Source organism: Patagioenas fasciata, chromosome 1 (genome assembly GCF_037038585.1).
Source record: "Patagioenas fasciata isolate bPatFas1 chromosome 1, bPatFas1.hap1, whole genome shotgun sequence".
Classification (NCBI taxonomy): Eukaryota; Metazoa; Chordata; class Aves; order Columbiformes; family Columbidae; genus Patagioenas; species Patagioenas fasciata.
In genome coordinates, this window is record NC_092520.1 from 104,985,060 (window position 1) to 105,000,412 (window position 15,353).

Consider the following 15,353-nt stretch of genomic DNA (forward strand, 5'->3'; position numbering starts at 1 on the left):
CATCGGAACAGGCTGCCCAGGGAAGTCGTGGAGTCCTGGAGGTGTTTGAAAGGTGTTTAGACAAGGTTCTTAGGGACATGGTTTAGGGCTACAGTTAGGTTAGGTTATGGTTGGACTTGATAACCCTGAGGGTCTTTTCCAACTGAAGTGTTTCTACGATTCTATAAGATGGCTAGGAGTCTGAGTCTTAGCCCCCTGGATGTGACAGCCTATGCAGAGACTATAAGGAGATTGCACCAGTGTTTCACCTGTCAGCATTGTTTTAGCAGAAATGGGCACACTGATAAAAGCAGAAAAAAACTCAGAACTCATTTTTTACTTTAATACCATGGCTCCTACGTGTGTTGATTAACACTGTTGCCTAAGACAGCATAGATTTATAGCTCCTAAACTCTAAGACAAATTACCTGTGCTAAGAGTGTGTCCTAGAGAAATTATACACTTTCTAATGTTCTTCCCATGTATTTACTGCTGGCCACTGGACTAAATGGACCTTTGATCTGGACTAGTAGAGGCACTCTTAAGTTCTTATATAGCTTGGCCAAGAGGCTAGCTAGTGATGACAAATGGCATGTTCTTAGACAGATACCTGAGACTGCTGCTACTCAAGACATCCAGAAACAGCTATCTGATATCTCCCTCCCCTGCTTAGTAGAGAACAAGTCTGGGGAGTTTTCAGGGAAGGGAAAGGAAGGGAGCTGAAATTCAAAGTGTGATGAATGTTGTAACTGACTGGTTTGTTTAGAGATTCTGCATATGCTTTGCCTGTTGGTCCTGTGGAAAGGATATCATTAAACAGCAGAGAGAGAAGTTGCTTGTCCTGATCCTAGCTGCTGCACTCTGTTTTCAGAAGATATTGATTTACAGTAGTTGAGTAAGTACATCTAGGAGTGCTCAGAATCCTGTGTAAATAAAATCCCATCCAAACCTCAGCATTAAGAAAAGAGTAGAGATCTTGAAATCACAGACAACACTGTGGATTTCCTCATGACTGAAAAGTTATGCTACTGAACTTAAAACAAGACTGGGCTGGATCAACAGGCATGGGCAATAACAGGTAGAAGACGCTCATAAGATCAAAAATCTGTCCTTTAAGAAATCATTGTTCTAATTTCTGTTCTGATAATACACATCTTAATAGATTCAAAGTCTGTTTCTTGATTCTTACATGCTTACTTCAAGAAAATGTGTGAGCATTTCAGTCTTAAAGCTCTTACCAACCTAGTGTCTCATACCACAAAGATACAATAAATTTGTCTTACATGCATAACCTGCCTCTATTGTTATATAGTCATCCAAAATCCTTAGTATGTCAGTACTGGAACACATTGTTGAGATATCCAGAAAGATTGGTGAGGACACAAGAAAAACAGCTTGAAGCATGATTGCTCAAGTGGATACATCAATGATGTGGGTTAACCCCAGTAGGCAACTCATCCCCACACAGCCACTCGCTCACTCCCCTAAAGTGGGGTGGGGGAAAGAAACAGACAGGCAAAAGTGAGAAAGCTCATGGGTCGAGATAAAGACAATTTAATAGTTAAAGCAAAAGCTGCCCACACAAACAAATAAAAATAAGGAATTTATTCACTACTTCCCATCAACAGGAAGGTATCTAGCTGTTTCTGGGAAAGTAGGTCTTCATCATGTGAAATAGTGACTAAGGAAGACAAATGCGATAACTCTGAACATTCCCCCTTTCTCTTTCTTTCCTCAGCTTTTATTGTTGAGCATGACGTCATATGGTACGGGGTATCCCTTTGGTCAGTTGGTTGTGCAGTGTGAGAAACAAAAAAGGTCTTGATGCTGTGCAAACACTGTTTAGCAGTAACTAAAACACTAGTGTATTATCAACACTGTTTTGGTCACAAATCCAAACCACAACACCATATGAGCTACTATGAATAAAATTAACTCTATATCAGACAAAACCAGTACAATCAAGTATCCAGGCATATGTGAGTCTAGAAGAAGGGAGAGTATATTTATCTGCAGACTCCAAGAGGTACTTGAAAAATTTAATCTCTCAAAAAAAATACATACCCACTCTTCTGATAAAACTACACTTTTTTTTTTTCAATGGCAGATATACAAAACAGGAAAAAAAAAAAAATAAAAAAAAAAAACCAGAACCAAACAAACACACACAACAAAACAAAACCAAAATAAACAAAACCAAAACAAGAAAAACAAACAAACAAAAACCCAAACAAAGAAACCAAAACAAACAAACCTGACCAGTGGGCAAAGGTCTCCTGTGTAAGATACTTAAACTGCAGGGCTATAAGAAGGCCTATGTGCAAAGGCTGCTTTGAGAAGTATTCACATCACAGTTCTCACTTTACTTTGAAAACCTCTGTTTAGCCTCACTCTTCCTTGGACTCTCAGATTTCTCTGTGCCTTGGTCCTGACCCAGGCTGAGTCCTCTGTCATTAGACATGCCAAAGATCAAGTTGGAAAGGCTGCTTGTAGAACACCTCACATAACAGCCTTTTGGCAACCTGCCTGAGTGGAGTGAGACTTTTGTTTTTGAGGGCCCTGAGTCTACCAACAAGCCTTCATTGTCCTCAGCAGCTTCATCTGGATCATCTACGCAAGCCCACTTGTCTGAGACCCACATTTAAGATCAGGCCCTGAGGCTTGTTCCTTACCTAAGCTGCATTGCATCTATGTATGAATGTGTTGTGTGTCTATGCATTTATTTATATATATAAAAACTATAACACTCAAAAAATAAAACCAATCTCTAAAATTCTTAGTGTTCCAAGACTGAAAGCTACATAAAGATACTTCTACATGTATTCTTGGTTTCACTTAATGACAAAACTAAGTCTCAAAACCTAAAAGAGATTGTCCTGAACCTTTTTAGTCTTTGTTTCAGAGTGACTTTTTAAAGCATTTTATTTTAAGTGTAAAAATACAGACTGAATAGACTAAGGAAAGGAAGAATGGCTTACATAGTCCTTTAGATTTGCTAATACAAGTAGTGTTGCCATGGTAGTCCCTTTTCTTTGTACAGAGACTGCTGTTAAAACTAAAGAGGTAATGAAGAGCAATTTTTGTTCTGCTGCCAATTTTTTTTTTTTTCTGCTTTTGTCTTTAGAAACAAAGAATACTTTTTTGCATAAAACCTGATGATGGTTTTGAGATCACACAGAGCATGTTTCAAGAACTTTTGTGCAGGGAATTGGCTAGCCAGGCAGGAAGCTAGCCAGGAAGTCAGGCAGTTGGGAAACAGGGCAGCTAGACAGCCCAAAAAACTTGAGGTCCCATGTAGTGGCAGAGCCTCCCCTGCCCCAGGGGGATGGGGTTGTCGCCAGCCTGTCTGAGAGGTGAAGCCAGAGACAAAAGAAACTAAAGGAGCACCATTAGAAGGTAATAATGAGTGAGCAATCGCCGGACACATGCGTGCAGAGTGCGTGGACAGTACATGCAGCCTATCATGTTATTGTATAACACGAGTTACAATCAATCACATTGTTGTAAGGCGCGTGGACAGGACAGCTTTGCTATAAAGCTAGGCCAGTCCGACAATAAAGCGAACTCTGTGAACATCATATTGGTGTGTCAGGTTCTGTGTCTCGCATGGAAAAAGCAACAGTCCCACAAGATGGGCATGCTGCCTGGTCAACCACCATGATGCCAGCTGCCATGCAAGGAGTAGGAGGAAAGACTCTCTGTCTGCCTGGTGTCCATCAAAAATGCAGAGGAAACAGCTTGTTCCCAATGGAAACATCATTTTCATGGAATCAGAATGCTCTGATGGGAAACTGTTTTGGAAATTGTTCAACCAGATGTTTTGATAGTCATGAGAAACTTAATGTCAGGAAACAGCATTACAAGAGCTGTTCCAGGGGAGAACAAGCCAGTAGCCAAGGGTTCCTACTGCACAGACAGGGCAGTGTCCTCACCAACAGGGTGCCATCCCATAGGGTCTGAGGAGAGCCAGATTGGTGCCAGTGGCAGCATCCATTGACAGTCTCAGAGAAGTTGAGGTAACTTGTCACTGGGAGTCATCCACGGAGCCCAGGCAAGGCCAGAGTCATCACAAAGCTACCTATAAAGCAGAATCCAAGAGACAGGTCTCAGGGTCCTTCGAGGAAGAGCAAGGCAACAAAGCACAGGGCTGGACATAAACAAACCTGCAGCATAGCTTAGGTCAAGACTGTTGCCCCTGATAGCGCTTACATGGAGCTCCCAGAAAGAATGGTGAGAGTATATACGGATAGATATCCCACTGGCAACAAGGCCAGTTAATGCATTCATAACTGTAACATTTAGTTAAATTGGCATTTGTGAAGTCACATATGTGTTCCATAATAGGGTGGTTTGTGTGCATATGCTTGTTGCCTGTATCTATTGTGTATTAAATATCAAAGTCAGATACTAAGGGAAAGGATTTAGAAAAACAAACTATAACGTGGAGGCTGATAATCCCAATAGTAATAAGTATTTATCTCAAAAGTACCTAAAAATGCAGAACATAATTTTTGTGTACATCCCATATTTTCCACAAAACAAATTACATAATAGTGTACATGTATACATGGTGGCATGTATAATCTAATTTTAAAATCAATGAAAAAAGGTGTATACTATCTTTGAAGACAACTCTGCATTGTAGCATATCTTTGTAATGATGGACTAGTCTCTCTAGGAGAGAGCAGAATAGTTGTAGGCCTAATTTTAAGCCACTGAAGTTGATGAGTTTGCTTAGGGCATTTATTTTGAATATCATTAGGAATATGGGCTACATTTCCAAGTAGTACGAACTGTCATGAAGAGGTCACAAGGATTTACCCAAAGTATTATGAGTTTCCGAAAATAACATTTCCAAGCAAACTAACTTTTCACCGAAGTCACCAGGGTTTAAAAGGATGCTTACTTTGTCTTAACTTTATTTCTGTTCCACTGAACAATAACTAATATAAGTGTATGCTTGAAATGGCATATTTCATTGAATCAAATCCTGGAAAGTTCCCTTGACTTCAGGATGAATAACTGAGATTTTGATTTCAGTGAAATTTTCTTTGCAAGAAGAACTAAACGGTTTATCACACAGACACAGCAGGATTCTCTTCCTCCTCTTTGTCTCCCTCTACCCTTCTTTTTTTTTCAAATAAAGGTCCTTTTTACTTTTTCAGACCTTTAGCTTGTTCCCTTTTAAATCCGCCATCTAACTTGAGTAGGTAAAAATGCTGAAGTCTTACATACCCAAAGTTTACATTCAGAGTTAGGTAAGACACAATTTGAATGTACAGCATTTCTTTCAGCTATGTAATACTATCAATACCAGAGTAAAAAATGAAAGAATGCATCAGGGTAAAGCACTAGGAAATAGGGGTTTTGATAAGGATTTTGGTAATTGTTATCTATATGTTTCCAATAATGGTTAAGGAGTAGAAATAATTGTAGACATCTGACTGAAAAACAGTGCATTTACACACTGGAGCAAGCTACCAGGATGGACAGGAAACTGGAAGAGAGGATTGGGGACCTTGGCTTGTTCAGCCTTATTTAAAAAAGGACCAGGGCTGTACTGCTGTACAACTGCAATTTGGGGATTGCAGGTGTAGAGCAGAGTCAGACTCTTCTCAGAAGGGTGAAGCAAAAAGATGACAGGGAACAAAGAACACTTGAACATGGAATGTGCCCAATTCAAAATTAGGCAAAATGTTTTTCACCATGGGAGTGTGTGAAGAGGTTTCGTTAGAAGGAGATATGTTGTTGAATTAGTCAGGCCCAAAGGAATCTCAAGGCCACTTCAAGAAGCTGAGAACAGAATCTGCTGTGAGAAAGAGGGGCTTTTCTTCATTAATAGGGCCTCAGCATGGTGTGAGTCATCGCACCTATCATCGGTGGGGCTCCAGCGTGTGGACTGCCCATGATACTCATTAGCGAATCCATGCTTGGAGCGTGGATTCGTGATTAGAGAATAGTTGCGTATATAAGGAGACATGTTTCTGTAATAAATGGCTGTTGTGTGATTCACATTGAATCAGAGTGCTGAGTCCTTTATCGTTCCGACAAATGGTGACCCCGACGTGATACTCCGAACGGTGTCTCACTAAGGTCGGGGAAAAGCCTGGAGCGGCCCAGCTGGAGGCGGCTCAGCTGGACTGAGAGCCGGGCAGAGACGTACGGACGTTCCGCGGATAAATTTTGTTGAAGAAGGCCCCGGAAAAGGTGAGCGGTTGGGAGCAGGAGGAGGGAAGAGTGAAGTTGCGGGGCAGAATATATCCTCTGAGGAAGAAGCTATAGTTAAAGTCCTCCTGCATATTCTCTCTATGAGAGGACTTCAATATGAAGAAAGTAACATACGTAGACTGTTGGTTTGGTGTAGAACTAACGGCTACCCAACAGAAGCTGAGAAAGCTTTTAAAATTGAACTTTGGGACGATATAGGGCAGAAATTATGGGATAAGGTTAGTGACGGAGATAAAGAAGCTAAATCATTAGCGACTACATGGAAGCTTATAATTTCCACCTTAAAAGAATTTAAGGCTGAGTGGGCTGCGGTTACTGGAATTTTTGCAGCGTTACAGCCTGATAAGAACTCTAAAAATAACTGTGAAGCTTATCCAGTTCGTGTTTTCGATACCCTTCCTGCTCCATGCCCGGTTGTGCCTTCGGCACCCCCAATGATACAACAGCCTGGGGCGGAGGGAGGAAAATTACCGAGTGGATGGCCTCCTGTACCATCACACGACCCTAGAGAGACCAAGAAGTCCAAAGAACTGGAGTCAGATAATTTGTGAAAAGGACTGGTGAAAGTTGAGAATGCTAAAGTCGTAAATAAGTGTAATATCAATTCTTTTACTGATTTGTGTCCGCCTTCACTGCTTTCTATCCTTCTAGCTCCTACAAGAGAACAGAAGGAGTCGCCGGATGAAAACTGGGCAAAAGAACTGTGTGAAAGATCAGATCAGTTATTAGCGAGTGAATCCAACAGTCAGCAATATCAAACTATGAGAGAGGTGCCTGAAACCAACAAAGCAGCCAAATCGTTTGCAACTATTAATCAGGGTCCCAATGAGAATTACCTGCAATTTATTGACCACCTTCAAGAGACCATCAATAAGCAGGTTGAAAACGTAGAAGTTAAGGAAGCACTGGTGTTGAAATTAGCAGTAGAGAATGCTAATGTTTGCTATCAGCATGTTATTTGCGAGTTTTACAGTACATATTATGTGTTCCTGTGTACCGTCTCTCTGAAAATCAAGCAGCTTGTCAGGAATGTGAGTTAATTGTTTTACTAGTTGTTTTTAAGTGCGCCATAAAACCTTCTGCCTGCTCTTCCCAGTCAGGCTGCAAGCAGCCCTGTGCTTCCCCCTCGCCTCTCCCCCCCACCCCCCCCAATGTTTTTACTTGCAAGATGGGGTCAGGAATGATTGTTTTCAGTTGTGTTCCTAAAAAATCGGTATTGGGAGGTGTTTTAAAACATAGGAAAGCACTCGGACAAGAAATCATTAAATCATTTCAGACAGTTTTACAGGCGGTGCGATTTGAACTTCAACAAGCTGAGAGAGAATTAACTGATAACACACAGATCAGAAAACTCGTTAAAGTCTGCAAGATGCTTTCCTTATTAACCTGTTTTCTTTGTGGGTATCTGCTTAAGCCTGTTGCAATTTTGGTAGATCTTTGTTATATGGTACGATAAGTTCACAGTCTGTTAAATCATGAGATTCCGTTGATTCAAAATGTGCATTTTGTGATAATACAGAAGAACACGTGTAATTTAGTTCTTTACTGCGTGAATGTGATGTCTATCCCTGTTTCTCTATTAGGACGAGATGTGTTAGGACAACTAGGAGCAACTCTGGTGACAAAACAACAGCATTTCTAGAAGCGGCCATTGATGATGGGCGACCAGTACTGAAATTACAGTGGAAAAATGGTAAATCAATGGCCGCTCAGTAAAGAAAAACTCGCCCATGTCGAAGAGCTAGTACAGGAACAGCTTGAAAAAGGTCATTTAGAGTCCCTGGAATACTCCTGTGTTTACTATTCAGAAAAAAAATCAAAGAAATGGAGGTTGTTACATGATCTTCGAAAAATTAATGATACCATGGAAGACATGGGAGCATTACAACCGGGATTACCATCCCCTGTCATGATTCCAGAAAATTGGCAGATCTTAATAATTGACTTGAAAGATTGTTTTTCCACCATTGCTTTGCATCCTGATGACTGTAAACGTTTTGCATTTTCCATAAATTCTGTAAATAAGGCTGAACCTGCGAAAAGGTATCAATGGGTAGTTTTGCCACATGGAATGAAAAATTCCCCAACTATGTGTCAAATTTATGTAGCTTGGGCCTTGCAATAAATCAGAAAATCTCATCCTGAGCTAGTGATTTACCACTACATGGATGACATATTAATAGCTGGGGAAACTTTTTTGACTGATTTGTTGATAAATGAAGTATCTGATACATTGCAGCATAGAGGATTGCTAATTGCTCCAGAAAAGGTACAAATTCAACCAGCATGGAAATATCTTGGTTGGGAAATTTCTCAGTCCACAGTGAAACCTCAGAAAATAGTATGTTGGCCTGTCATTCAATCCTCAAATGATGTACAGAAACTAGTGGGTGATCTGAATTGGGTCCGGACCATTTGTGGGATCACTAATGAGGATTTAGCTCCAATTGTAAAACTGCTAAAAGGGGATAGTGACATTAGCTCTCCTAGAACGCTTACTGCTGAGGCGGATGCTGTTCTGAAAAAGATTATGTCCAAACTTGTAAAAGCTTTCAGCCATAGGTGGAACCCAGATTATGTAATCAGACTACTAATTGTAAACAATACTAACTATCCTTTTGCTCTCATAATGCAATGGGCAACTGGTAAGGAGCCATTAAAGATCTTAGAGTGGGTGTTTTTGCATTTTTGACTCAAACGAACCATTACAACCAGGGTTGAGGTCTTTGCTCAGCTTATAATGAAAGGTAGGCAGAGAATAGTCGAAATTTCAGGGGCTGAGCCTGCATATATCATTGTTCCCCTCGTTTCAGAATATTTACAGTGGGCTTTGCAGAACTCCTTACCTTTTCAGATTGCGTTATTAGATTCTCAAGCTTTAATTAAGACATTTTCCCCTCCACACAAGTTAATGTCAGTTTTGAATATGGGATCGACGGAGGAGGGTCCCCCTCTTCTCTCAGAATTTCCTGTTAAAGGACCCACAGTGTTCACTGACACAGGGGGTAAGATACAGAAAGCAGCAATTACATGGAAAACAGATGGAAAATGGCATGATGTGATACTAACTGACCTGAAAGGATCAACTCAGCATTTGGAACTCAGGGCTGTAATAGAAGTGTTTATCAGATTTGCTCATAGCCCAGTGAATATTGTTTGTGATTCTTTGTATGTGGTAGGTGTGGTAGCTCGCATTGAAAGATCATTGCTCAAAGAGGTTCAGGATGCACAACTGATGTCTTTGTTCAAGCAACTATGGTTGTTGATCGAAGAGAGACAACACCGATACTTCATAACACATATCCGTAGTCATCTGACAATTCAAGGCGATTTAGCTGAAGGAAACCGCCGAGCTGATTTTCTTGTATCTCCTGCCTGGGTTCCACCTCCAGTAGATAGGTTTGGGCAAGCAGTACGCTCTCATAGTTTCCTCCATCAGTCTGCTCAGGTCTTACAGCGGCAATTTTCATTGTCCGAAAGTGAAGCCCGAGGTATTGTTAAAAGTCGTGCAGATTGTCAGCGCATCTCAGTAGGGCTGGGTGCAGGAGTCAATCCAAGAGGATTAGGAGCCTTGGAATTGTGGCAAATGGACGTCACACGTGTCCCTGAATTTGGCAGGCTGAAGTATGTGCATATGTCTATTGATACATATTCTTTCGCCATATGGGCCACTGCTCAGACTGGTGAAACTAGTTCACGTGTGCAATGACATTTACGTTCTGCTTTTGCGGCTTTGGGAGTTCCTGCACAGGTCAAGACAGACAACGCACCTGGTTATATCGCCAAAGCTACTGCCACCTTTTTTCAATTGTGGGGTGTTAAGCACATTACAGGGATACCAAATTCCCCTACTGGTCAGGCCTTGGTAGAAAGGATGAATGGAACTCTCAAGCATCAGCTCGACAAACAAAAAGGGGGAACTGACTGTACTACTCCACATGACAGACTAAGCAAAGCATTATATGTCTTGAACTTTTACGTCTTCCGGAAGGGTTCGACATTCCACCTATGATTCGTCATGGAACAAGCTTAAAAGGACACTTGACAGACCTTAGAGAAAATCAACGTCAGGTCAAAATACGCAATGGAGTTACTGGTGAATGGGAGGGTCCTTTCCAATTAATAACTTGAGGAAAGGGTTATGCTTGTGTCATTACAGACCAAGGATCAAAATGGATTCCTGCGAAATGGATCAAGCCATGGCTGAATAAAGACAACAAAGATTCGACAGATGCAGAAGGACAGGAGGGAGATAAGTTGTGAGAATTGTCTCAAATGTAAACCATGAATTCTTATTCAGTGTTATAGATGCTCTTAGACCCAGTGGTCTAAAAGCTTATTAGTAAACAGATAAGGTACCTTCCATAGAGAATGCTAATTTGAACAGATGGTAAGAGTTCCAAAAGGGTGATATTAAAATTAGATAATCTATGCATAGATAAGGTAAAAGTATAAGATATTTCTACCATGGTAACCTAATTTAGCAACTGGTAAGGTTTTAAAAGAGATATTAAGATTAAGCTATAGATCTTTTAAATAGGTTAATAGAAGTTTTAAGATATTAATTCAATAATTAGCATATGAATAGGTTAATATAAGTTTTAAGATATTAAGTCAATAATTAGCATATGCTGATGGTATTAAGTACGTTACTCTATAAACTGCGCAGTTATAGATCTTTTAGGAATTTAAGAGAATATATTGTATTAAGTTGTTTGACTATTCTAAAATAGTGCGTTGGTAAGGTTGTCATAAGTAGAATTAAGGTTTTATATATGATATGAAGGTTTGAGTATAAACAGATAGTTGTTTAATCTTCTTAAGTAAGGTTTAACTACATTATATGTAATTGTAATTATGTTGTTAATCGCGTGTCCTATTTTGCAGTGTATTTCAAAGACGATTCAGCATGCTGTTTAAGGGGTCTGACTAGTTCAAGAACAAAAAGGGGGAATTGTGAAGGGGTTTCGTTAGAAGGAGATATGTTGTTGAATTAGTCAGGCCCAAAGGAATCTCAAGGCCACTTCAAGAAGCTGAGAACAGAATCTGCTGTGAGAAAGAGGGGCGTTTCTTCATTAACAGGGCCTCAGCATGGTGTGAGTCATCGGACCTATCATCGGTGGGGCTCCAGCGTGTGGACTGCCCATGATACTCATTTAGCAAATCCATGCTTGGAGCGTGGATTCGTGATTAGAGAATAGCTGCGTATATAAGGAGACATGTTTCTGTAATAAATGGTTTTTGCATGATTCACATTGAATCGGAGTGCTGAGTCCTTTATCGTTCCAACAAATGGTGATCAAACACAGGATCAGTTTTGGAATCTCCATTCTTGGAGGTACCCAAAAATAAAAAGTATATGTTGAACCTGCTCTAATTAGAACTGCTTTGAGCAGTACGTTACACTCTGTGACCTCCGGAGGATCCTTCCAATCTGAGTTATTCTGTGATTCTGTATCTAGAAATCTAGGAGCTCGATTTGCTGTTCAGAAGTCTGATCTGTGAGGATACTATTCACACTGGTATACAAGGTCTGTGTAGATTCCTAAATATATATTTTCACTTCTACACTTAAGATCTGTGTTATTTCTACCTGAAGTCAAGGGAAGCTAGTTAATTCAAATGTAAAATACCAGACTTGAAAGTCTACAACAAAAGAACTTAGACATATATAATGTACAAAAGAAACAAAAAGTAAATTATATTAGTATTCCACGTAACACTTCATGGTTGCTTTGTATGACAACTGAGACACAGTAAAAAGTCAAGTTGTGAAGTATATTTATCACTCCTGGTTTCTTTTAGTAGGGAAAGGGACAATGGATTAGAATAAAACTCAGGGGATTTAACCTATCTAGTCTCACAAAAAAAAAAAAATAAATAAAAAAAAATAAATTTTACACAATCTGGGTAGATGTCTAAAACAGACATACAGGAGTAAAGTCTGACCTGTTTGTGCAACGTTATTTGTTTTGTAAATGTGAATGGTTTCGTTTACATATTAGATGTATTCAACTGAACATCTACTTGAGGAATATAAACTTTTGAGTTTCCTGTAGTCTGAGTCTAAACTATTCGCATAATCGAATCAGTTATGAGAATCAACTGAGAAGAGCTCTACAAGAAGGATCTTTCATCTCCTTTGCTTACTCTTCCAACGTCATCCTCAACAAAGTCTACTTCTATGGTTTTTTTTATACACATCTCAAACTTCCATACATACGCATTCATACAGTCAGAGACAACTCCTTTTTCTTTTCCTTTTTTTTTTTTCCAATTTCAGAAGTGTCATCAGCTCAATATGTTTTGCAAAGAGGTAGCAGGATTAATTTTTGTGGACTTCATTATGTGAGAACTCACAAAAGGTAATGTATGATCTTTAAAGGTCTCTTCTGACCTCAAGTATTCTGTGATTCTATGAGTTTTGGGTAAAATAAACTGTAGTTGGTGCCTTATTAAAAAAATTGTTTTCCTAAAATCAGGGTAAAAGTGATGGTGAAAATCCAACCTTTAAAATTCTCTTTTCTCTTAAAACACTGTGAAGATATCTCATTGTCCTAACAGCTGTAATATTGAAAGACATATAATTATATATATATATAAGAATCAAACAAACAAAACTTTATTATGCATACATTTCATCAACAATAAAAATGAACAAGATGTTATTTGAGTTGCATATTGAATATCAAAGGAAAATTAGTATCATATTGAGTAGGGGATAAAGAGAAAACTTAACTTCTATTTCTTAATCCCAGGGTTTAAACTATTAGTTATGGTTAGCTAACTGGTGTTTGACCTATAATCCCACTGCTAATGTTCACTGTCTCAAAACATATTTAAGAAAAGTGATTTGCATTGATTTTTAAGATGATCTAATGAACCATCTTCCTTTTTCTATTGATTCTTGCTGATACAACTAGAATCCAGGTGAGCTGTAAAAATTTCAGAATACTAAAACCACACAGAAGCGTTTTTATCATTGTTATCACACCATATTTTCTTTAATTGGTAAATGATTGCTTTCAGTGATATGTATCAGCAGACTCATCAAAAGCTTTCTGTCTGATAAATCAAGGTTGATGTCCAGCCCCCTGCTGCACGAGGGTCAATACCTGATCTCAAAGAAGTCAACGTCAGCATTTACTTTGAGTTCAGAAAGGTTGGAACAAAACTCTGTTGTTGTGTATTTTATTAAAACCAAAGACCAATATTGAAACCACCTGTCATTAAGTTAAAGTTACTAAGCATGTTTCCTTAAGTTTGTTAACACTTTACTTTCAAATTCTTCTACCAAAAGAAAGACTCCTTGATAGTAGAGACATATGCATTATTTAAAAACACAAAATTAAATTAAAACTTTAATGCCAGTTCAGAGGGTGAAATTGAGTTCCTTTCATCTGAAAAAATAGCATTTACTATGGGAAGAAAATGGCAAAATAGCATTTGAGAATTCATTTACAAATACTTGGAAAAATTTGTTGTTGTTGTTGTTTACTTATTAACTCAAAGGTTTCTGCATACCTCTTAGGCCTGCAAAACACCCAGTGTTACTGCTGTGAGTCATTCATACTGAGCATTAGGAATGGCAACAGAACATCTGTGCTAGCAAGTAGGTTTCCTACTGCAGCTGATGAGAAAAATTTCTCATACTGCCAGAACTCCAAATGGGTCATAAGTTAACCACTATGACTACATTCTGTGCCTTACCACATCCTAAATAGATACATGTCTGATCAGATGTCTCTGGAAACTTAAGTATAGGAGGCTGGTTTGTGCCAGAGTCTCCCTCCTGCATAGTTAGACCATGCCCAGTGCTCACTTTCAGAGCAAAAGACTTAGGATTGCTCCTGGTCTTAATGTTTACATACTCAAATTGTAAAATAGCATCACTCCAGCAGCTGCATGAATAGAATAACAATATAATTGCATAGGCACAGAGTGCAATGTCAAACGGCTTGATAAGCCAGTCAAATAGAAAAATCAAACTCTCTAGACATTTGTCACCAGTAAGTTTCATTTCACAACTGAGTATTACATGTGGTCTCCTGGTGCCAACACCATAGGAAAAGAGTGCGTTGTCACAGCAGTAAGCTTTACTTCATTGTCCCCTGTTGCAAAGTATTGTTGAAGAAGACATGACCCTTGCATTGGTTTCAATGAGTTGTAATGTGCCTCTTGTTAAGTAATGACTGTCAATTTCTAAAATTGTTAGGAAATCAGTTTTCATGTAGATTGTATTAAGTGTGATATATGGTTACCTTATTCAGGTGTCTTTGTTTAAAAGAAAGAGAAATTAAGAAACAATGCTTTTGTTGTTCTTATTTTAAATGCTATAGTCTCTTGATGTTAAAAAAATTAAAAGAAATATTGCAAGTCCTTGCAGCTTTAGGTCTGCCAATATATGTATTTCATCATAATACTTTCTACTAAAACACACTCCCTGGAGTTGTGAAGTATTTGGATACACACTTCAACAGAACAGATGGCAAAGAATCTTGACTGTTAATCAGCAGCAGAACAAACAGAATAAGGGAAATCTTGTTGCTAAATACAATAAGATACAGTTTTGGACTTAGACAACGGGGCTGGGGGAAGTGTTTTAAGATATAAACAAGATTTCACTGAGGTAGCTAAGGGCTGCAGGATTTAGGACGATCCATCTAATGAATCTTCCCTTATGAGAAGATTAAAGATGAAAGATGAGAGTGGAGCTATGATCATTTCCAGACCCCACAAACTGAACACAGACTTTTTATAACATATATGATATTCTGTCTTACATGAGGGATTGTGTGTGACCTCCAAGCAGTCAACTGCTAAGCGGCAATAGGATTAACATTTCATAAAAGCACTCAGGATCCTCTGTCTAGGTGCAGAAATATGAAGGTGTGGGACTGCGATTTAAGATGAGTGGATCACAGTCTAGGAGAGTAATGCACCAGTCTAATCAGTATCACTGAGATGGTGGAAACATAAACCATGTGGGCAGATAAAGGTAGCTGACACCTTTGTGATGAGTGAGACTGATACAGCAAAGTTGCTGATACAGGCTACCAGATCCTCCCCATCTTCATTGTTGCTGCTTCCTCTGGCTGGTGCTCCTGGAGGTGATGCTGATACAACTGTTCTTCCCATGGGCTGTG

At 39.2% G+C, this 15,353-nt stretch overlaps 1 long non-coding RNA gene across 1 annotated transcript; it reads left to right on the plus strand.

Moving 5' to 3' along the window:
* Positions 1-5,853: 5,853 nt before the first annotated feature.
* On the plus strand, positions 5,854-8,028 carry LOC139828577 (uncharacterized). The gene is made up of 2 exons (XR_011740356.1): positions 5,854-6,186; positions 6,859-8,028. It is a non-coding gene; the product is annotated as an uncharacterized lncRNA (long non-coding RNA).
* The last annotated feature ends 7,325 nt before the right edge of the window (positions 8,029-15,353 follow it).